This window comes from Anomalospiza imberbis, chromosome 18, assembly GCF_031753505.1.
Source record: "Anomalospiza imberbis isolate Cuckoo-Finch-1a 21T00152 chromosome 18, ASM3175350v1, whole genome shotgun sequence".
Taxonomy (NCBI): Eukaryota; Metazoa; Chordata; class Aves; order Passeriformes; family Viduidae; genus Anomalospiza; species Anomalospiza imberbis.
Genome location: NC_089698.1, coordinates 7,379,365 through 7,404,683, shown reverse-complemented (window position 1 = coordinate 7,404,683; position 25,319 = coordinate 7,379,365). Strand labels below are relative to the sequence as shown.

The following is a 25,319-nucleotide window of genomic DNA, read 5'->3' as shown; positions in this document are numbered from 1 at the left end:
AAACATAAAGACAGGAAAAACAGATACATTTTAATGAAAGTCTTGGAGGAAGTCATCATTCCATATGATGGATTTTAGCATGTAACCTCTCTCAACAGAACAGTCTTTGTTACACACTGGAAAAACGTGCTGCTCCAGAGGTGGTGCCTGGTTGAGGGGCAGAAGCACTGCCACAACAACTGCCAGTTCAACTCTCCTGTTTCCAGGTGCAAGGTGTTGCTGAATTTTCAAGGCAGAAACCCTTATCCCTGAGAAGCATTTCCTATTCTATTAGCCAAGCATCTTGGCTTCTGTGGGGTTAAACTGACAGCCAAAGTAGTCCTCAGAGAATAATATTCAGGACATGCCTGGTTCATATCCCTGGGTAAATCAAGATGCCATAGTAACCCCATTGATTAGTCCAGACTCGAGCGTTCTTTACTCGTTCGGATCTTCCCTCGCACGCAACAGAAACGCCGTGCTGTGCTTGCACCGCCGTACACTGAGCAAAACTGCAAGTATCAATCTTCAAGACTGAGATTTATATCTTTATTACAAGAGCTTTTTATTCACTGGTTTGTGGCTCTATCAAAATGTAAGCATTTGTGCTGCCAGCAGAGCACCGGGACGTGGTGTCCGGCTGCTCTGCAGGTGGTGAGAGCCTGGCACGGGTCACCACAGGCTCTGTGATGTTGGGCTGGCAACACCAACATCACACCAGACCTCCAGGGATCCCCCCTTCTCCACATCCCTCCTTCCCTGCATGGGAAGCCTGTTCTGGATCTGACCTGCTCGTACACCCCCATTTCCACTGGTCAACTACCACATCCAAATCACATCTCCTGCTGAGGCTGACCCTGACCTGAAAATCAGCAGGAATTGGGAAAAATATTTGATTTAGGGGGTCAGTACCAACTGTCTTCTGAAGAAGTAATTTTCTTCCTGATAGCTATAGTTAGACTCTGATCTCACCCCTTCCAAGCCTATCCTACATTTTTATCTTTGACTAAATCTTAATGCTTTTTGCAGTTTATATCCTCCATCAAGAATATTACCTACTTCCAGGAACAAACTTATCACTAGTGCCTAATTACAGTTATTTGGAAGCAGAAATATTTCTTCCCAATCACTGAAGATCTGCTCCAAGAAACAACCTGCTATTCAAACATCCCTTTTCAATAGCCATCCTGCTGATAACTGCTGAGTGGGAAAAATAACAATGTTGCTTTAACTTTCTAACCACTACAAATGTTTAAAGCAAATTCCCTCTATTATATTAAAATTAAAATCCTGCACTGTATAAATAGGAATACATTTCAGCTATAATAAACACGACTAACTCATTTCATTAAAACTATGAAAGTAACAGAGATAAATCCCAAACAATTCAGACAGTAAATACAATGTAAACTCTGCTGAGAATCTTTCCAACAAACAGCTTTGAAACTTAAAATGAGCTATTTATTTTCAATAAAACTTTTTGGTTTGACATATATGTTTAATCAAAAAACAATCAAATGAAAATGGAAAAAACTTTATAAAAATCAGTAACAAGATATGTGTTATTCAGAGGATTATTTTCGAGGAATGCTTGGCTAAAACTATAATCCACCTACTCTGAGAAAAATAAAGCAGTACACAGAAGGGAGCAATATTTCAGGAAAATAAACGTGAGTACTTTAATATTTAATCCCATTATTCACTTTCAAGTCCCCAGATTTAAAACAGACACACCAAAGTACGGAGGTGAATTCAGAGCAGCTGAAAATGCTTATGGTCATCCTCTAAGAGAGCAGAGGACTGGCTTTAGATTCCAGAAAGACTAAGATATAGCTGGCAGGGGGGACATGGAGAGAGGAAAAGACATCCTGAGAGTCTCACCCTTACTGCCTGCAGGAAGAAGTCCCACAGTTTAGAGGCATCCCCTGCTCTGCCAGGGGTAGAATGAAGCTAAATGAGTATTTCCATGGCAATAGGAAAAGGGAGAGATGGATCAGAGAAGGTACAAAAGAGAAAACTCTCATCCCTGTTTTCCTCAGCTGCACTTGTGATCTACCCCTGCCGCTGCCTCTGCTCCGGACACAACGAACCATGGCAGAGGGTCCTGTCCTAGCTGCAGTTTTAAGGGACATCACAGGGGCATTCCCTTCTTTCTGCTCCTCAACCGTTCTACCACTCTGTTAAACAAATTTTAGTTGGCCTTCAATAGCATGCAAATGACAGAATTTCTGAGGTGTAAAGACAATTTAATAAAAGGATAGTGATTTAAGAACACACATAATGAAATAGTAACAAGACACTCAAGAGACTCAGCTGCAGAAACACAGTACCTTTTATAATCTTTCTTTCTTGTAGTGGCTTTTAAGATGGAAATTCTCCCTTGGTTCGATAATAACTCTGTAAGAGAAACAAAGAAAATAACAAAGATTTTTATTCCATCTGGGAGAAATAGGAAGAGGGGATTATTTTTGAATAAACGATAACATTTACATAATACTGTGTAACTCTTTTATTTGTATGTCTCCTTGGTTCTCCTTCCTGAGTCATGCTGGTTTACAAAAAAGCATTAGCTCTAGCATCTATTCCACCACCACCTGAAATCCCAAGAAAATCCCACAGAACTGGAGTATTGAAAATAAAATCCATTAATGAAGATCCTCCTGATTTCTATCCCAATGCCACTCATATGTGCATAAATCACACACTTATAAACTTAAAATTTAATCAAATATATATTTAATTCCCCATTAATTCCTAGATTTAAAAGCAAAAAATGTTTGCCTCATAAGCACACATCAGAGCATTTTCAATCATCCAGGTCTAAATGCCATCTAGTGGCTCTAAAAATGTCAGCTGTGGTTCCACAGATATACCTCATCCTGTCTGACATTTTTTCTTCTAACAGCAGGGAATAAGAGAAATTAGGACAGAAAATTCACCAGAAAGAATGTTTTTCAAAATCTCATTTTTTTGTTTGAGCTTTATGTAGCATTCCCATTACAGCATTTCTTATCCCAGCAATTTCCTGAAGTTAATCAGCAGGATCCTTTGTCTTGGTTTCCCACTCTCCTACTCTCTTCCTGAGAGCAAGAACATTTCAAGCAGTTGATTCTTGCAGATCACCCTTGCTGGGTTTCACTCGGGTGAAGTTTACCCATTAACCAGACATTTCACTGCCCTGTCACCAACATATGGCTCCATCATGAGACCCTTCCTCACTGTTCCTCCTTTGCCTCGACGGCACAAGGGGGCCAAATAAACACCTGAGTGGTAAGTAAGGAAAAACACTTCAATCCTGCAGACTCGCTGTAACCACAGAGGTGCTAAAAGAAAATTCTACATCTCTGATGTAAGAAGAGAGCTTCTTTGAAGCCTAATTTCTTTCAGCTTTTGTCTCATAAGAATATTACTTATCTCCTCTACGTAAGCTAATTTTATTTATTTTATTAAGTCAGAAAGAAATAATGCTTTACATTTAGTGTCACCTGGAACAGACAAAAACTACTGGAAAAAATACTTCCCTTGATTTTTCTTTCCTCCTTTTTCACCTGTATTTTTGTTGTTGATTCAGAGCCAAGAAAACAAGCTGCCTAAGGCTTGGGATGTCCTGGGTAAGACTCAGTCCCACTATAGCATTCATGTACAGCTGTGGGATTGCTGAATCTTTTTTATCATATAACCTGGGAATAAAGTGCATTTGCCTACTTCACAAGATCCCAAAATATGTATATAAAATATCAGCAGTCTTATATTCACCCACAGTATTACTGGTGGTCTTCTCATGATTATCACACCTGTATAGCCTGAAATTTAGTGTTGATCACCAAGAAAAAACTTCTTGTCTTTTTAACACAAATCTACATGTCTCATTTTACTCTTTGAGCAGGGTGTTTGCCAAAGAGTGACAGTCCCTGATGTGCTGTGTGGGTTATGGCAAACACCTGGACCAGACAATGCCGTGCTCACACGGGCACAGTCCAACTGCCGGCACGAAGCCGAGTGCTGGTTTGTATTGGCTGATGCGGCTCAGAGCTTCAGCCCAAATCCTGGGAAGCAGGACTGCAGCTTGCTGAGGCTCATGGCCATCCTGCAAAGTCCCCTTCTCAGCCCTTGGTTTCTGCCCATTTGATAACATGAGCTGTGGTGCAGGGGAGAGGGGAGAAAACCCACCAGCTTGGGCAGCATTACATTTAATAAAACACCTGTGTTTCATTACAAAAATGCTGCTTCATTCCAGTGATGTACTTTTATTGCTAATTTTAATCAAGTATCTTACAGCTCTCAAATGGGAAAGGTGGAGAAAAACCTGTAATGCCTTTTCAGATTGCTTGTTATCTCTCACTTGTAACTAATTACCCCAGTTGCACTGTTAAGGACTGAGTGGTTTTATGTTTACTCACCAACAAATGACAAAAAAAAAAGAAATCAGACAATTAGTCTCTAGCTATAGTAACTAATTAAGATCAATATTTTCAGAAGAAAGAACTTAACAGAACATCAAGGCACTGACACTGCAAAAATGTCTGGGAAAGTAAAGCATCTATCAGCAAAGCATTTCTTGCCAGTCAGCGAGTTCCACAATTGCATCCCCACCACACTTCATTCGTGTCCCACTCCAGTGAACATAATTAGTTATTAAAGCTTTTCTAACATGGTGACAATGTGAGCAGCTTATTAGACTGCAGGAAGACTTAGGGACAAATTTTGATTCTGCACCATTGCAAATGTGTGCACTGCCAACAGATGAGGACTTTTACACAAACAGCATGATGGGAAGTACAGTAGCACATGTTCTACCATTCCTTTTTCTTAATGTCTTATTTTGTATCATCAGCTATGCCTGGTGTGTGCTGGTAGTCCACTCCTCACACCTTGGTCCCTTACTCAAAAGGCTTCTGAGCATCCACCCAAGCTCTTGGAAACATTTGCTTTCAGTCAGTGGGAGGAGCAGCCTTCAGGCAGGTACAGCCTGGGCAACTCCACTGGATTGCCTGGCCCTTGGCTCCCACTGTGCCAGTCTGAGTGCCAGTGACACGGAGCCAGTGTGACACAAACCACGGCTGGAACACGCTCTGGGGCACCGAGCACATCCCTCTGCACAGAAACTGGTGACATTAACACTGCCTAACGTGAGGGAAGCAAGCAGTGTAGTCCAAAATAAACGATGGACAAGCAGACTGCTTTTCAATTCAGCTGCAATACTACTATAAGCACACACTGTAACATCTTGCCCAGGGTATGAATGGAAAGCCGTTATCTTTGGCTCTCTCTGTCGCTCAAATGACCTTCTCCCTGGCATTTCTGGCATTAAAATAACTAATAAGGAATTTGGATCATGTAATTTATTTGGTAGCAGAAAAATTACCTGCAGACTCATGGCTCCAGTCCTCACTGCACACTTACAACCTCAAAGCAGCCTCAAGGAACAAATGTTTCTATCGCTTACAGCAGCAGACTGCAGTCAGCACGACTTCACTTGCCAAAAGCTACCTCAATGGAAAAGAGACCAGTGGAAAAGAGCTCACTTACTCCCAGATTAATTTGTCTGTCCATGTTTTGTTTTATTGATTGCAAGAAGCTGATACCCTCCAATTGTATGTTTTCCTTGGCAAGACCTCTTGTGACAGATAAATCACCAGAAGTTTGGCCAGAGCTGAATACAACTCTCTGAAGTGTATTTTGTATCTGCTGTGATTTACTTAACTAAGAGACAAGGAGGTGAAAAGAAAGAATTTTCTTCCTTCACCTTACATCTTCATTTGCTACACTGCTATTTTATTTCACAAAGAAATGTAGGGTATTCTGACAGCACAGTTCTGCTTTTATGTAAGGTATCAGATGGCGAACACAAGGTAGCTACATTACACAACTCCGTGTGTGGGTATATGCTTTGTCACAACTTGAATCAAAACATATGAAACAGTCATGGGAAGTGAGGTTTCTCCTCTTAAAGATGTGATACAAACATAATGAACAGCAGCCACCCTGCACACTCATTACAAAGCTTTCCATCAAAAGACGTGGACTTGAAGCTGTTTGATATTTTAATATTTACACTCAATTATCTCTATAAATTTATTTAAAACAGCATTATTTTTGTGTTACTTAGGAGCTCTGAGTTCCCTTAGAAACTCCTACTCATTCTTAATTATAGTGTAAATCAGCATGTCAACATCAAGCAAGCAACCACTAACTAAAGCAGCTGATACAAATGCAGACAAAGTTCAGACAGAAGTAGTGGCAAAATGCCCAGAAAGTTCCAAACCCCCTCTGAACAGCTCAGTCAATGTGGAGAGATACACAGACCTTTCAAAAGAGATGTGCTGGGTAATAGCAGTTACTGCCAATAAATTTTATATAAATATTACAGAAGTAGTAAAGAGCCCATGCATCAGTACACAGACATGTCACAGATAAGAACTGTGGCTTTTTAAAATGTCAGGACTGAAAATGTACAACAGCCTATAAAATGTCACTCAAGTCATTACATGCTACCAGTGAAGTAAATAATTTATTACAGAAACAATGGCTGAACTAACTCTGCCAAACCAGGTGCACCTATTTCCTCTACTGTGTTGCTGTGTTGATAAAGACATGACATATTAAAAGAAAATGTATGAAATACAGAACTACAAAAGCCAGTGTACAGGGATTCACTTTGCTGTGCTATGATACAAGCAAAATTAAAGCTAATCCCTTCTTCTGAAGGAAATCTCACAGACTTCGTGCATTTGGTAAATATTTGTAAGAAGCCCAGACAGTTTAGTGTTTTTAATACAGGACTAAGATTTCTTCCTGAACATCAAACAGAGGAGATGCACTCAAACAGCAGTTTCTTGACTGCAACAGACCTAAATGACAGAATTTCCAAGACTGGTTTTCCATTAAGTCATTCCAATTAGCAACTGTGTACAACTGGGCCATCTGCAAAATCCACCAAGTAGCCATAAATTATATATTCCTAACTCTTTAAAGTTAACACATAATAATCTTCTTATCAAAAGCCTGCTGGCAGCTGCTAGTACTACGTTCCTAATAATTCTCCTTACAAACAGACATCTAGGAATGGAAAAGCAAGGTATACACAGTCTAGTACCACACTGGTGCAGATACATATATAATAAGTGAGACTTCACCAACAGTATTGTTTCAAGAACTTACACAGCAATAAAACTATAACTGACCACCTTTTATTTAAAAATGGAATTTACAGTTTTACAGCTTACTATACATAAGAATTCATCACACCAAATTAAATTAAAATGCAGCAGTTGATCACTTTTAATGAAAATTTTTAAAGGAATTTTGTTATATTACATGCTAATATGGAGTATCATTTAATTTAGATGATGAATTATCTAATTTTGTTTTCTAGTATACTAAGGGTATCTAAATTGAACTTGATAGCATTCATGGGGTAACCAAAGTCACCTTTTATGTTTTACAGAAAGAGGATAAATTTATTCATTTACCTAGGAGGCAAATGTGATCTTCCAAAATTCTATAATGAAATTTAATCTTGGAAAAAGAAGGATAAAAAAATCAACCCTGGTTTTAGTAATAATATATTAGTGCCAACAAAGGTCACAACAACTGTGGGAAACTGGCTGCAGATGTTTGCATTCTCCAGGGTAGAAATTCCTCTCTCAAGCAAGCCAGACCCAGTCCCCTAACCATAAGGTTAAGACAGCAGATTTTCCAAAGCAAGCTGGAATTTTTAGAAGAATCTTTGTGCAGAATTTCGATTCAAAAAGGAAAGCTGCAATTTGTAATCAATATCCTACTGCAGCTAGAGCAGAGATGAGCTGCTGCAGCAGAGCAGAGCCATGTCCCAGTTTGGCAGGGATGACAATGACCAGCAGCACTGTGCAGGCAGCAGCGTCAGACGTTCCTGTGCTGCTCTGCCAGAGTTCTGGCATGCTCACGATGCTGCACTCACTGCCCGTGGCCAACAGCTTCTGCCCTGGCAATGACACTGGCAAAGGTTCAACTCGGAACAAAAGCAGCTATCAGATAGTTTGTCAAGCTAGGAATTTTCTTACCAAAAATATGTACTTGAAAAATGTCCAGTTCTTTCTGTGCCCAAATGCAAGAAGAAAATCAGCCTGAGTGAAAGCTTAACTAACAATATTTTGTGAATAAAATTACAGGGTAGCCTAACTTAAGAACTGTTTTCCTGATAATATGCATTGCTACAGATAAATCTGAATACTCTTAATAGTCTAAGCTGACCACAAGAACGACCACATGCAGTCACTACTAGACTGGCACCTAATCCTGTAACTGGCATAAGGCCTTCTGCCACAGACAGATTACTATTACATGCTGATAAAGGCAAAAGAAAGGAACAAAAAAATACAGGTAAGATTGGAGAAATGACAATTCACAGAGCAAATGACAATTTGCTGAAAGTCAAGAGCTGTGAGTGATACATCTCTGGAATCTCAATCCTGAACACCTACGTGATGCCTTCCTCTTGTCCTTAAAAAAGACACAATTGAATGAGGCCTCAGTCACATCTCTTACAGCTCTTCTTCACATGAAGCAGGATTTTAATTTTTTTTTTTTTTAAACAAGAACTTAGAAAAGTAGCTTGAAACAAGGGGAGTCCTCTAGCAAACCTGCAGAATCCATAGCACTCTCCATGGTGGCAGGAGCTGCATACATCTTCCAGAAAACTGGCAAAGTGGATGTGTGTGTATGCAGGTAAACTTAATGAACATTCCCAAACTAACAAAATACATATAAACAGTAAGGAAACCAAATGGTAAACAGTCAGATCATTTCAGATGTGCTGGCATTCTTTAAACTTTATGTTCTACTGATTTGACTTAATGAGGTTTTCGCAGTTGAAATTGCAAGGATGCAAGATCTGTACCTGCATGACAGCGAAAGAGCACAGCATGTCTGTCTGATTTACACAGCAATTATGTATATTCTATTTAATTGCATAACAATCTTTCCATTTGTCTTTGTTTAAAAAAAAATTAAAGTTCTGTTTATTAATGATGATCAGAAGGCAGAAGTTCACGTAAGAGAAAAAGAAGGGCCTCTACTCAGTCATGCACATGGATCAGTGTGACATTAGCACAGATTAGGATCACTAATATAAATTGCTTCAATAAAGCAAAGGGAAAATTAAAGGTGAATTACTGTAGTAATCTAAACTGAAAAACAATTGCCAAGGAAAGATATAAATAGCATCTAAAATCGCTGCTCTAAGAATGTAAAACAGATGGGTAGGAAGAATATCTAGGGATAGAAGAAATCAATCATTTGTAGTTGATATAGATGAGAGCTTAGTAACCTTTCCCAGCCAACTGGGAATTCACACAAAAAGCAGGGAGAGCTTAATGAAGAAGGAAATAAGAAGAATATTTCTATTCCAAGTCCCAGACCTCTTACAAGCTGCATTCTAATGCACTCAGGCTACTGGGCAGTCATAGCACGGTGGCTATTTAAAGACACACCAAAATATTCAAACACTAAGCTACAGGTCTCTCAATTCCCAGCACAAACAAGAGCAGCTAAAACCTGCACTGTTAAGTTTCCCAGAAGTTCCCACATCCACACTCGCATGGAAGTTCTGTAAGTATCTATAACCTCACATTAATTGAAGCATGGTAAATATATACATTTATTAACAGGGTTTGTTTCTTAGTGTTTCCAGTGCATCTGTGTAACGATCATAGAATTGTAACAGTTCGTTGGGTTTAATCTGGTCTTTAAACGCCGAAAGAGTTCAGCCTCTTCTTTTAAAGAGGATTAAAACATGAAAGCAGCAGGAATTTGGTTATCCAGGCACTTCTGAAGCAAAATTATTTGCTTTGCCACACTGTTTCCTTTTTTATGGTGTATTACTGTAGTTCTTCTGATATAGAAAATTTATTACAATTCTACTGTAAAAAAGTTGAATCAACTATTTAGACCTATATTAAAAAAACCTCCTTGTTCTGTATTTATCTTTAAGGCCAATTAAGGGGGATTACATGAAAACATATTCCTAAAACTCTAACATCTTGCTAATTTCAAGTAACTTCTTGTTATTTTTCTAAGAAATATCGGGAGGATGTGCTACAGAAAACCTAACCAAGAAAGACTGTTGGGATTCTGAGACAGAATCCCAAGCCAGTACTTAAAATAGAAAGAAAAAACAAAAAAGGTGGGGGAGTAAACTCAGATCACTAGAAATTTGGCAATTACAATAAAATGCCTAATCTATTTCAGTGACAGCCTGACCTCGGAGTCCCGAATGCTGCATTTTGCTCCAGGTGGGGACACAAACAAGAGACCAAAGGTTTTTGAAAGGCCAAATGAAGCAGTGTAGTACTGAGGAGAAGAGCACGTGCTAGAAAGCCTGGCAGTGAAACACGCTGACACCCAATACATTTGTGGGCAGGAAGAACACAGAAACACTGGCAAGGAAAGGCACTCAGGAGAGGCACATTTGTGCTGTGAACAGAACAGCAGTGCCACGTGTGAACTGGCACTGGCAGCGTGTGCCAACGTGTGACCCTGGAGAACTGTCCCAGCCCCGTCAAGAGAGCCTCAATCACCGCATTTATCCCTCTCGCTGGATGGGCTTTATGTGGCTGCTGTGGTACCTGCCAGGACAAACATCTGAATGTATGAAGTAGCAATGGACTAATTCATATTAATTGATCATTTTGATGTGTGATTTACTGACTGCAGAGAACTGTCTCTGTGGCTAGACAGAGATATAAACAAGGAAGGAAAAAAAACACATGCCAGCAAACAAACAAGGAAAATAAGGTGAACAGTGAAGAAAGCACATGCTGAGTCTGTCCTAAGGAGCCACTGCTGGTCAGGAAAGGGAATAGATAATTACTGGAAGAGAAATAAACGGGAAAACAATTCATATACATTTGCTCCATGCTACAGTTCCTGCTCTTCATATTGACAGAAGGATTAATTCACATTCCTGGTAAGAACAGTAAGCGTGGAACTGCACTGCTTTAAAAATTTATTTATTTATCAGTAAAGATTTGATATACCTGTTGAATCTGTTTTTCAGTACCATATCACCTTTCCCCTTTTGCTCATAAAAACCACAGAAATGAGAACAATTGAGGCCATAGAAGTACCAGTGGCATCGCATTTGGAGGTGTGGATGCAGAGCGCCACACTGGGATCTCTCTGGGTTCAGAGGTAGTTGAGATCTCATGCCTTGCAGAACCTTTCAGCTGAGCGCTGCTCACTGCAGCTCAGGCTCAGGGAGTGGAGCAGCAGAACAGGGACTAGCACAACATGAGAAACCACAAAGCAGTACAAAGCTGACAGATCTAATTTTACTTTTGCCGGCCTGGACAGTATCCTCGCAACAAGCACCAAGTGCGATAAAACTGATGAACAGGACTGACCGCCAAAAACACAGAAGCAGCAGCTCCATCACACAAGTCTTATTTGCATCTTAAATATTTATAATGTGCAGATTTAAGAGACAGAATCTGGCTGTTCTTTCAATCTGAAGGGCTGCTGTTGGATGGGAGCAGCCAAGCTACTGCAGATCCTGCAGTCCCGACACTCACGTGGGGTTGTGCCGGCTCCAGCACCTCAGGGCTGGGGCACACCACCGATGTTCAGCTGCCAAACTTCTCCCCTCTCATTTTATCATTCCTCTTGAATGATTCAGAGATGTCTCTCGTTTCTGTGGCACCAAAAATGCAGCTAAGGATTGATGATGCCAAAAACACCGGCCTCAAAACACCCTCAGCTTGACTAGTTATTAGAGAAGGGAAATGTATTTCATACAGCTACCTTGGAAACAAGCAAGATATTTTGATTGTAAATCACAACAGTGTCACAGGCATTAGGTGCTTCTTACATCTGGAAACATATAGAAATGAAACAGATCCTATGAATACAGTATCAGATATAATGACACTATATCAGACTTGCAAAACTGCACAAAAATATACTTGTCTGAGACTTGCTAGAAAAATTGCAATGAACTAACAAGTAATGATATACTTTATATCAAAAAAATGTAATCACCCTGAGTAGTCTGATGAAAAAAGCTTCTATATATTAAGCTGCTCATATAATGCTAATAAATTTCCATGATGATATAAAATAAGCTACTGTTCCCTCTAGGCCTCATCTAAGTCCTACTGTTCTTCTCCCTTAGAAAGGGAGTTGGACATTTCCATGGGTCCAGAGGCCATCCAGACACTAAAAGAGAGCAAGAAGCAAATATACCTTCCACTGAAACCCTGTTATTAACCTACTTTGATTAACAATACCAGAGTTTTTATAACATAAAGTGAATTTTATGGTTTTAAATAAGATTTTTTCATCCACTGAAGCGCCCATAAATTTTTGTAAATTTTGGTAAAGCCATTAGCATATATTTTCCAAGAGTTGGTATATGCATAACCTTATTATTAAAAACTCTAGCAGGCTCTCTCTCAGCTAACCACACTCAGTCCTACATGAAGGCAACAGGAAATTAGATTGTGGAAGAACTAGGCCATTTCACTCTAGATGTTAATTAAAAGAAATCACTAAAGCCAGAGAAGTTTAAATCAATAAGAGAATAAAAGTCCACATTTAGGTGAGATTTAAATCCAAGGCTAAGGCCACAGTAAATCTTAACATTACTCGGCCATGTTCATTGATGCTGAGACCTACAAATTGCAGCTTCTTGGCTGCTGAAAGTCACAATCCACCATTCTTTTAATGAAAAGTTGTTTAGGAATATTACTGAGCTTTCAGTAGGTCTCTGTTTTGAAGTAGGTACAGTTTTGAAGGGCATGTTTTAATTGTATGTTTGTCAATCATAAACCCATCCAATTGCCATGGAAACACACAATCATGAGGAGTCAAATTATTAACTTGGCAGCTGAAACAAAAGTTTTATTACTGCAATTGACTGAAACTCTCTGGTTTGCATATATTAAGCTGAATGGAATTACAGTAATGGCCATGCTGCTGGACACAGTGCTTTGTCAAGACTTTAAACAGATTTAGTACTTAAATTCTTTGTAGAAAACATGCATTATTCTGATTGTATTTAAGCTAGAGCTACCGGGAGAATGCTTGGTCCTTAATATCTGTAATGACATAATCATGCAAAAGGAAATTATTTAGACTGACTGACTGTGAGCTCAGCTTCAGGAGCTGGCTGTTGAAACGAGTAGATATAATTAATTATACTAATTTACATGCATATGTAACCTGGATACAATAGAGACACCACAGAGAACTCTAGCATTTCTTTTTACATCTTCATTTCTCAGCTGCACCCAACTCCACACTTGTGAAACACGAAGAAGAGGAATTTGAAGAATGTGCAGTAACATTTAGACATGTCTAAAGGGTGGCATCTGCCCCTTTCCCAAAATGTTAAGGAAAGGAAAAAGAAAACTGTATAATAGGGAAAACTTTGGCAGGGCCAACCAGCATCTCCAGATTCCAGCTTTATCGGACTGAAAGCAGGAGCTATATCAGCCGCTTTTAATCCCCTTCTGAAATCAGTCACACCAGAAGCAGAACCAAGTGATCGGACATCCTGTAACATTCCAAACTGACAATTCAGAAAATTAACTCACTGCATTATTTGTCTCAGTCCTCTCCATAACCTGCACAGGCTACTGTCAGCAAAGTCAACTCTGAAGTTTCAAATCCCTAAGAAAAATCAAAATACTGTCTGATGTCCAAAAAAAATATTGAAAAATGCTGAAAATGCAGAAAGTAGAATAAGTTTTGTAATTCCATTCATGAGTAACAACTTAATGAAACGCCACCATTAACGCCATAATGCAAATATTTTACATTTACAGATAATATTTTACTTTTATAGAGATTTTCAACTTGAAACTTCAATGTATTTTCCAAGGGAAGTAATGTTAGCACCAGTAATTCCTATCAGAGACACACATCCTTGATGTGGAAAATGTAAAGCAAAACCTGGAATTAAAAGGAATTTTTTACTTTCATAACCCTATTCTGATTCTTTGATCACTATGCTGACTCCTAAGAATGGGAAAGCTCAAAAGGAACCAAAAAAATTCCATTAATCCAAACTTGTAGATAACAGCACACATTTCCACATGCAGTTATGATTTCCTGCACATACGAACTGGTGTGTTCAAGCCTCTTTTGAAGTAATTTTCAGAGTACCTGTGAAAATTTATTAACTTTAGGGCTCATTAGCTGTAGTCTGGGTGCATGTGAGTGCCCAGTGCCTGCAGTGGTGCCTGAGCAGCCAAACTGCAGCTGGAGGTTTTAAATTCTAGATTTCCAGCATAACTTTGGCCAAACTGCAGCTGGAGGTTTTAAGTTCTAGATTTCCAAAATAACTATGGCCAAACTGCAGCTGGAGGTTGTAAGTTCTAGATTTCCAGCATAACTATGGCCAAACTGCAGCTGGAGGTTTTAAATTCTAGATTTCCAGCATAACTATGGCAGAGCAACACACAGGCTCACACACATTAATGGGTAGACTCCAAATTACAAGGGTGCTGCTGAAATCTTATGGCATTTTATGAGAGGAACAGATTGTTTTCATGTAGTTTCTACATAACTTTAAACTCGGCTGCTTCACTTCACTGTTTGTAATATTCTTTTTTATTTATAGAAACTCCTATGACTTTTTCTTATTACAGAAATTAAAAAGATCACATCAGAGCATTTGCTATAAAACTGGACACCCTTAATTACTATAAAAGACTTGGACTGCACAAAGTCCTCAGGCTTAATCTGGGAAACTGGGAATAAAAGAAAAGGATGAAGAATGTATTTGTTGGAGAAAAATCTAACACAGCCACATGTAACTACATTAAATACTTTATCCAGGACAGAAATAGGAATGGATAGGGTTGTGGGTATTGGTTTGGGATGGGGGGGTAGTGTTCCTTCAGCTTTTCCTGGTTTGAGGTTTGGCTGAGTTTTTTAAATTGTGTCAGAGCAGTTTCCTTCCGATCTTGGAAACACGGTGAGGCAATAATAGAGCAATGGATGAACAAGAGTCTGGTGTGTTGCTCCCCTCAATCAAGGCAGGTTCAGTATTTCCCATCTGTGATGGGCCACCAATCCTTCATGCCACAATTTACAGTTAGTCTCAAGAAAAATGACCCCTTCTGTGTGTGTGTGTCCACTGTGCCCACAAAGGTTTGATGGGAACAGCAGAAGGGATGGACAACTACCCACGTCCATCAACAACACAGTTACTAAAGTAGTATCAGATACAGCCCAATTTGGGAGAACACTGGAGTAAAATAAAAGCAATCAGGACTGTCAAGCTGTATCTGAAACCATGGGACTCTTGAAAACCACAGATGAACAATAAAAAATGAAACCAATTTCAGGGGTATAGAAATACTTTTTTAGGTTTTAGAGAAAAATATCCCCAAGTGAATATTTATTCATCTTCTATTTCCATTTCATAAAAGACTTAGGAATTACATCAAATTAGGTCATCTGGATGCAGTGTTCATGCTGAATAGTATTGAGTACCTAGTTACCTAGTCATAGCCCTGAAATTTTATTCCCTTGCCATAGCTCAAAGTTCTTAACATTTACTGTAAAACTGCATAACATTCACATTATTCCTTCTCAATGTTGAACTGCTCTTCTGGTTTCAATCAGGAGAAAAATCGTATCATTAAAAAATCCTCTTTATCCAGAAACACATTAACAAAGCTAAAAATGTCACTCCACATGCTGTGCTTTCACTTCAGATTATTATATCAATTTATTCAGAATCACTCACCATCAGCTGCTCCTGGACTTAAACTCCAGCTCTTACTAACACAGCAACTGCCCAGGACAACAGGTACTACTGAAGATTCTTGTTACACAGATAACTATTCCCCCTTATACATCAAATTCATAAATAAATGCATAGGTTGTGTCAAGTTTTCCTTTGAAGAACAAAGCTATGACAGCTGACATGTTCTATTAAATAATGAGAAAGGAATGGATGCAGCACTGCACCCTGTACTCATGCCATTAGCCCCTACTGGAGCTGGGCAAACTGGTCATGAGTGCTACTGCCCTGAAGCCACGGTTTGAGGAGTGTGAAATTTCATTCCACAATATCTAAAAATATGTAGAAGCTGGAACAAGTTCAACATCAGCACAAGTCTACTGAAGTGTAAGACTGGCCTTAAATATTTCATCTATTCCAGCACTGCGGATTCCTACCCCTAACAGTGCCAGCGAAAAGCACGGAGATGAACTTAGAGTAGTGCTTTGCAGGATAGAATTACACCCAGAAGGAATGGGGGCTGCCATCCTGCATGAGGAATCCAGATGCTCTGCTACAGCAGGAACAGCATGAGTAGCACAGGACTGCACAGGACGAGTTCCCTGAACTCCTCGCAACACGGTGCAATACAGTGGTTTGCTCTTACATCTCTGAACCTGGAATCTTTCAGTCAAGAGATCTTTTTCTTTGACATTTTACTATGATGTAATCTAAAACAGCTTTTATTTTTGTTTGTTTTTTTACAAACCAAGACACTTTTATTTACGATGTTTTGCACTTCCGCTGGGTCTCCTAAAGCTGTCTGTTTTGTCTGCAACCAACTTCTGATAATTTGCTCTGGGTGGTCTTTAGGACATGAAGGAAACTGGTGCACTGCGCCTGTTTTTTCAACACATGTAATGATTTATGTCCATCTTCAGTATTGTTCAACATATAGGGGTCCAAAAAGGAAAAAACTGTGTTTGAGAACTTCTGTTCCATTTTTGCTTGTCATTTAAAACTTTGCTTGCTATTTATTCTGACTCTTTAAAATTTCGGTACTTGAGAAATTTCATGCATCAGTCCTTGCAAAATCTGGTTTGATAGACAGTACTTTGAAGATAAAACCCAGAAAGATATTTTTCAACCACTAGAATTGTCTAGTAGTGAATTTCTGCAGCTACAGAAAGAAGCAGTAAATGCCTGAAGCAGAATTTCACTTGTTTGGATTGTTTACTAGAGAGATTTAATTGACACACCAGCGGTTATTTTGCTGATCTCCCTGCCTGTACTCTGGTTCTGCTCATAGATGAATCAATGATGTTGAAATCTTGTTACCTGCCTCTGTGGCTTCAAAACATGTGACTGTGCAAATTACTATTTTTATCTCTTTTCATTTGATAGGCTAGCTGTGTTATGCCCAAAAATGCCATGAAGAGATATTATCTCCTCATTTAGCAATTCAGTACACCTTATAATTAAGAAATATTTATTAATATTCCTGTATCTGTCAAGCCATTAACCCCACACAACAGAAATGAAATTACATCTCCCTGGAACCCTGCTAAGATAAAGCAGGATGAAGATTAAAAACTCTTGCAGCTGATCTTAAGGCTTCTTTTTATGGTGGTCACTCTTCACTGTGGGGGCAAACTGCCACGAGGAATGTTACCTGTAAGAGCAAGTAACCTACCTGAATGAGTGGGAAAATGGCATGGGGTTTTTTTTGGTTTTTTTTTTTTTTTTGGCTAGTGCCTGAATTTGCTCCAGCTCTGGAGTTACCCAGAGGTGTCTGGTGTCCGGCAGCAGCAGGTCAGGGGTGGAGACATCGCCTGCCCTGGCTAACACGTGCCCTCTCCTGGCAAACCCAAGCAACATTCTGTCTCCTTCTGAACCTCCTGCAGGATAAAATGCTTTTCAGTGCTCAGAATGGTGTAAGTCTGTTTGAATCCAACTATGGATTCTGACAATACACAGAACCAGTACCTTTGGATTGAGTCAGGATGTAATGCATTGGCAGAACAACCTGTGTTGGGACTAACCAGGAAGGTCTTTGAGGTTTCTAAGATTTCTTTGAAGATTAAAGCAGACTTTAGCAGAGATACAAGCAAAGATTTCTAAAGAACTCTAAAATTGAAAGTGCAAAGGAAACGGTAAAATATGAAACACGCCTTTCAACTGTAGCAGGAAAAAAAATATTTATGTCTCTACTGGTTTAACTGCTTTGCAATATTTTAAGACTACACTTTCTTCCTTCAGGTGCAAGAACTCTAAAGACACAACTTCTACCTACCACAGTTCCTTAACAGATCTTACACAACCTCAGGCATACTGTAGAGTCCCTCCTATTTCCCTTCTCCTGCATCCCTTCTGCACTATCCCAAGGACACTGCCCATGTTTGCACACTTCCCCAGATGGAATTACAGCAAGTAAACATAAATGGGAAATGCATCCCCTCCTGCAGAGGGACGTGCTGCTCTGAGATGGGCAGGAAGAACTGGTTCCTGGCAGACACTGGACAGTGTTCACTCAGCTCACAGTGAGTGCCACTGGCAGCAACAGGAATGCTTCCCTAGGAGCATCTCAAGTGTTGCTGCTTTTTCCAACCTGCACAGTTTTTGGTCTCTGTCTGGTCTTTCCTCCCTTTACTCTCCACAGAGAACCAGAACTAACTCAGTAACATTTCAGTTGAAGATTTCTTATTCCAGACTGTTCTCTGGTTCTGTACCACCCATCCATTTAACCTAATCACCGGGGGAATTACAATCCTGCCCCCAGCTTATTTTCTCCAAGGGAAAATGAAAATGACAAAGTGTTTCTTGACTTATCTGTTCCTCACTGATGCAGATCTCTATGGCTAAAATGCTCATCAGAGTCAAAAGCCTGGGCATGACTGAACTTTAAAAAAGCTAAACACCAACTGGTTTGATTTACAGACCCAGGAGACCAAGTCAATCACAGAAGAGTAAAGTAAAATTAATTTTCCATTCAGAGCTGTCTTTAAAATGTGCTGCCTAGCCTGAAAAAGATAAAAATTAGTATTACACAGATTGCATAATTGCTTCTGCTGGGCAAAATGGCTTCAAATTCCACCTTCACAATTGTCATATATCCAGAACTTACCAGAAGATCCATCCAGGCAAGGCAAAATCTTTTTCCCCCCTATGCCACTCCACTGAGTTCTGTGGACTTGGACAAGCACTGAATATAGAACATCTCAACATACAGTACATCTCTGTACCAGCCTGATGGTAACTGGACTGAGTCTCTCTGGCATCTGTTTGGGAAGCACAACATAAGGCAAGTTCAGACCTCATAAAGACACGGTGCAGATGCACTTCTGAGCAGATACTGCAGACTTTATTTTCCATTTGAGAACTTTGCATCTTTTAGCTAATGCACATACATAAATACAGAACATTAGCATAACAGCTTAAGAGATGCAATCTGGGATATTTTAAGCTTCGTAAGAGTTTGCAGTTTTATGACAGCATTAAAATGCTCTTTGATTCAGCTGCAGGTTAACACACGGTGCCCCATTTTCATTTCTGTGATAGCTGGATGTTAAATTCATGTGGCACGTGCAGCAGAAGGGAAGCGGCCAAGGATGAGTAGCCCCTGGCAGGGCTGCACGCCTGGCAAGGCTCCCAGCGGCCGAGCTGCTCGGGAAGGGTTGGCCGTCAGTCCTCCACAGGTATCCGGCCCTCAGCCACTCGCACAAGTCCCCACATCACAAACAACAAATTCACTTCCAGAACCAAACTGTCTCGTAAATTCTCGTCATTCAGTATTGTAATTGTATTTCTGTGGCTTAGATTGTGGTAACTGGGAATGAAGCAAGCAGGAAGTGAAGGCTAATTGTGAAAGGCTAAGCTCCCTTTTATACCGAAATCATTTTGTTATGAATAAGGGACCTAGAAAAGAAGGACAGCTATTGATGAGCCAGTGACAAAATAAAAACTTCATCAATTTCTGAGGTTATTTAGTGTGTCAGTACTGAAAGATTTGAAAGCTTCTAATTTAGTTCTTCACAAAAGAAGCTCCCTGCTGTTAACAACTTCACAATGAATTTTCACAATTCAACTTCAAATCAGAATCAGTACTGGAACTTAATACTTCTCTCTTAGGTACTAAATCAAACACAAAGCTCAAATTCTGGGCAGAAAGCATTACCAGCTATTTACAGTTTAGGCAATTTCTTTGTATAGATAATAAATTAACCTACATATCTCAATCCAGCAACTGAAGTCTGATTACAGAAATATCTTAAGTATTAGTTTGCATACTCAGTGGAGTTCTGCTCCAAACAGCACCTACATCGATCCAAATAAAGTATCCAGTACACGGATACTATTTTAAGTGCCTTTTGCTTCTGTTTTAGTAGGTGTAATGAGAACAGTGGGCACAACGATATTTAAACAGAAAAAAGTACAGCTTGGTTTCTGCAGTGACACTGAATGCAATCAATCTGCTAACACCTGACACCCGGTAAGCTCACAGTATCCATAAAAAGTATTACTATGTCTATGTGTTAGAAACATCCATATTCTTGGCTCCTTTCTCTGCTGTAAAGCAGCAGAGTGGAACTGCTCTCCTGAGACTCATAAACAGATTTTGATTTCATCCAGGAAAACTTTCATCTTTCTCTTTGCAACAAAAAAAGTTTTCCCACCTCAACTTCTCTGCAGCTTCAGTAAACCAGTATGATCCACGGCTTTGTGGGCAGAGCAGCAAGTTCACATGACCAGACACAAAATACTGCAACCCCAGAGCAAAAACGATTTTCTGAGAGCTGTTTACAGCTTGTAAGACAAAAGAAATTAAGATACATTTATATTAAACAAGTGTAGCCTTCCCTTCTTTCTTATGGGTTCTATAAAACATACTTTATTTCCCTCCATATATCCTACCCTTATGTATAATGGCAGTTTCATAAGCCCTGACTCAAAGAGAGTAACTTCTGCTGGCCAAAGAAATCAGCCCTGCCTATGGTCTGGGAGATTTGCCAAGGAAAAACAAGCTCCATGGTAAAGGTCATTAGGAATGAAAGAAATTCTTTACGCTGTGCTGAGTACAGAGACTAATCCACTTCTTTTGGTAGGAAGTGTGCAGGTAGGGGATGAGCAAACAGTAGCTCCAGACTCTTCCACTCCTGCTTTTCTAAGTATAATCAGGAAGCCATCCATTTTGACCTGCTTTCCTTTTGGTTTTGATGTCATGCACTACAAACCCTAGCATTATGCTTACTAGGACAAATCTATTGTCCTGTGCTAGAAATCCTCTCTAATAGTGTGGGGGATGCTGGCAGTAAGGGCAGTAAGTCAGTTGGCTGCTGTTATCATCAATCAAGCATGAAGTCTCTGCTATTCTGCAGCCGGAATTCTTTCTCTAACTGATTAGTCATACAGGCCAACTGTATGACAGTATTGCTTCCCAACTCCCATCACAGAACTCCTCCATTTGGAGTATTAAAAAACCAGCTGATGAGGTCAGTGTTGCATGACACAGAGGGAAAGGGAGGAAGCACAGCGGCAGAGGACAGAGGAAGAGCTAAAATCCCCTTATCCCTACAGATCTTCATGCCAAAAGGAAGTGAGTGAAAGCTTGAAAATCAATTCAAAAGTAAATAAAGCACAAGAGGCCAGCAAGGCAAGCACCAGAAAGCTATTTTAAGGTTCAGAGTGAATTAAACATGCAAAGAAATTAAGCATAGCAAGGAAACAATCATTCTGCAGAATTAGCATTTCTTCTGTTTTTTAGACAACTAAGAAAGGCATTTCAGAAGAAGAGTATCAGTAACATAATTAAGTTGCATTTGCTTTTTGCTGTGCTCAGTAAGGTTTTCTATTTCAATAGCCCTCATAAGAAAAAGAAACGGACCCCTTAAAAAACATTCCCTTGTTATTTTCTCTTTCACATTCTGTACTGTTCCCCATAGAGACCTTATGTCAAAGGTGGCCTCTTTTGACTTTGTAGGAAAATAACTACTCAGCTATTTCTCCCATCCAAGAAAAAGAAAAATACCTTGCTCAAGAATCCCATTTCTGGATTGTAATCTATTTCACTTTTCTCAAACACCCCTACACATGCCCACATGCCTGCTTGCCAGGAAAGCATTAATTCAGGGATTTCACAAGGTTCTATCAATATTTTAGCCCCAAATCACTCTTCTTTCTGCTTCTTTGACCTACACAAATCTACTTTATACGCTCATGCAGTTTCTCTTGCATTTTTCTTTTTCTGCTGGAAGTCACACTTGGTTACAAAAACCTTTGCACGTAACTAATTCCAATTGTATCACAGCCAACAACTTAATCTAAAAGGATAAGCATTTACCATAATGATCTCCACACTATACAGCAGACAGGCACTAAAATAAGATGCTTTACCCATAAATGTCTACCTTTGGATCAATGTCTTTCATCTTACAGTTTTGCCAAGCAAATTTTCTTTTATTTAGAAAATTATCTTAAAAGCTAAGTTACCAACCCAGAGATGTCGTTCTGTTTCCCCTTTTTTCCAGCACCCAGCACCACTCTCCTGTTTTAGAGCTTTCATGTACTCTGGAAGTCCACGTCAGTGCTCCATAAACAGCTGTACCCTAAGTGACTCTCACACAGCTTTTGTCTCCAGTGCAGCAGAGAGAGAGCCAGATATTATGCACTATACCAAGGGTCTCTTCTGCTGTTTAAAATATTCCATTCTCACCATACCTGCTGGTTTCAATATTCAGAAGTTAAAGCACTGCTGAGCAGGCACCCAGTGGGATTTCAGAGCAGAATGTAAAGAAGAATTAGTTAGAAAAAAATAATCTTGCAATGATGGAGTCCTGCAGTTAGAAAGTGCTCCAGTTGCAGAGCCCTCTCCCACCAAATGCTGGGGAAATGAAACAAGAAAAAACAGATGTGCCTGCCCTGCCATGCTCATCAGATAAACCTACAAAATACACCTTCACAGAGTTGCCTGCAGTATGTGCCACATAAATAAAAACAAATCTAAGTGCAATCACGATGCAAGACAAATAAAACAAGCACGTTGTGCATGTGGATATTCTCTAGCAGATTGCTCTGATGTCCTCTATCAGACATTGATACATATAAAAACAAGTGTGAAACAGAAAGAGGAATATTTTGTATTTTATATTCTTTATAACAGAAGCTGGCTTTTTAAAATTTAGTATGCATCCACTGAGACTTAGCCACAGCTGGATTCTTCTCTAGTGAGTTTCTTGGGAAAGGGCTGACTTAATTTTTCTCATTTGTACTGAGCCAAGCACAGTATGGTCTTAGTCCCAGTTGGGGCCTGCAGGCACTGTTACAAGGGAGTCACCAAACAAGCAGGGTGATGTGCTCAATGCAAATTCCTTGGTTTTAGTGGGCAGCTTGAAAGATGTGAGGATAAAGCACCACACCAGGGGTAAACATGCCCTGATTTACTTTTAAAATAGCTACTTACTCCTTCATACTCTCTCTTGCTTCTGTTACTACCTCTACCTGGGGAGATAGTTTACATTTATTATTTGCTCCAAGAGATGCTTAGCTTTCCCTAAGAACAGCATTAAAGGAAAACTATGTACAGCGGTGGGACAAAGGGTTAAACTGACCCTTTTTTTTTTTTTTTGCCAGCATTCCTGAAAAAATAGGCCTGAAACATTTCTTTTTCAGCCACTAATGACAGGATAAGTGTCAGACATAACTCAAAAAAGTTCTACTAAAGCTCTCTGCAGCTTAAATTTTAAATTTATTCATATTTGATTCCACCCTCAGAAAGCCAGTTCTCTTCTGTCTTTCATTGTTTATATTAGATATAGTGAATCATGGAAATAAAGTGACATGAAACCACATTTACACTAAAGAAATCATCCCACATCTTTCCAAATTCTCTTTTCTGCTATTTCCGTACCATGCCTTCTATTGAGTCTGTGAGATTGATTACCCAAGCAAGGGCTAAGCATTTATTCTTGACTCCAGTTATTTAGCTGCTCACATTCTCATCTTAGCAGGCCAATTTAGAGGAAACAGATGCATTATCCATCAGTTCCAGAATCTGAATGAGCATATACAGGACTGTCTATCTGACCTGTGCCTTACAAACAACAAAGTGACAGTAATGCTAAGCAAAGATAATGATATGAAAGTACCACTAGGTGCCTTTGCTCTGTGTGTGTGAGCTGTGGTACCCTACAAGAGAAGGCTCTCCCTGCACAGAACAGATCAAGGGCAATCAAATGCCTGACTTCAGCACCTCTGACACTATGAATGCAGGGCAGCACATCCTCCTAAAACTGAACTGGCATATTTTTAAGGTATTAGGTTGGCTACAGATTATCAGAAAGAACATATCCTGCAGGAGTGGACACATTCTATAGCCCTCAGCCTGGTCAGTATGCAATGGGAAGAACCCCAACTTACACCCACAGGAACGATCCTACCAACTATTACTGCTGCATTTCAATACTGAACATATTTAAGTCAGCACTGTGTGTCAGCCACAGAGAGTAAGAGGGCTCAGTATGTGAAGATGGGGTTTTTCTCACTGTTTAGCTTCAGCTAAAAGGGTTATAGTTTATGGTTTATGACTGAGTGAAACCTGACAAAGCTTCAAACTACTCACATATGCCCAATCTTACAAGGATGTCATAAAAGGTTTATAGACATTGCTTTGAAGAAGGTTTGGACCAGATGACCTCCAAAAGTCCCTTCCAACATATATTATTCAGAGATTTTAAGACAAAACACATTCTGGTCTCTAAAGCCTTCAAAAAGGACCCACACCTTGAGGCTTAATTCCTCTGAATTTTCAGGAGGTCAAATGCTGACAGAAATTGGGCATTAGCAATTCCTTTGAAGTCAATGGAAATTACAGCCCCTCACCCCTTCAGTAGGTTTTGGTTTAGAGATCTTAGTGTGACTGCTATCATGAAAACAGGGTTTGGTGTAAAAACTCTGGTACAACTTTGCCTCTCTCCCTCCCATCCAAGCAAACATTCACACACAGCCTCCATCCCACATCAGACATGCTTCCTCACCCTACTCATCTGCTTGCAAACACTTCCTTTTACAACTGCCCAGTGGAATCAGAGCACAGGAACAGGAGAGGCACTCTTAAAGGCTGACTCCATGTTCTTAGCCACCTACAAAGCCAAGTTACTAATCATGGGATTATCTCAAAGCTATATATCTTCATGGAAAGGTGCTGGTACACTCTACTAATTACAGCTTTATTAGGAGGCTGGGAACATTTTCACTCAGAACTAGCACAAATACCGATCTCTTTAAATGCAGCAGACAGAAGGAGCTCCCCCTGCTTTCCAATATACAGCATGTGCTGTTACGAAGTTTTATTTTAAAGCCAGATATGTAAAGGCAAAATGAGATTAACAAGCAGTTTCAGCATTGTGAATTCAATACCCAGGCTGCATAAAGCCCAAGCTGATCATACCAAATTAACTTACCCTTCTGCAAGAGTGACTGTGAACACAAGCAATATATCACGCTGGAAGAGTCCTTCCTGCACTTTTAACTGACAGGCCAACATGTAATTAAATGAAATCTGTTTACAAGTCTTAAAGTATTTTCAAAGTACTGTTGCAATTACAGCGCTCAAATAATACATTCTAGTTTCATTTCC

At 39.7% G+C, this 25,319-nt stretch overlaps 2 protein-coding genes across 7 annotated transcripts in view; one reads left to right on the top strand and one right to left on the bottom strand.

Annotated features, from left to right (window-relative positions):
* RANBP1 (RAN binding protein 1) overlaps positions 1-25,319 on the top strand; it is a 214,404-nt gene that overhangs the window by 54,177 nt on the left and 134,908 nt on the right. The gene's annotated exons all lie outside the window — the stretch shown is intronic.
* The window catches only part of ARVCF (ARVCF delta catenin family member), a 245,417-nt gene that overhangs the window by 159,864 nt on the left and 60,234 nt on the right, over positions 1-25,319 (bottom strand). For all 6 annotated transcript variants that reach the window (XM_068208793.1, XM_068208796.1, XM_068208794.1 and 3 more), the window contains one exon: positions 2,310-2,376. The gene's annotated coding sequence lies outside the window, so the exon portion shown is untranslated. The remainder of the gene's footprint in view (positions 1-2,309; positions 2,377-25,319) is intronic.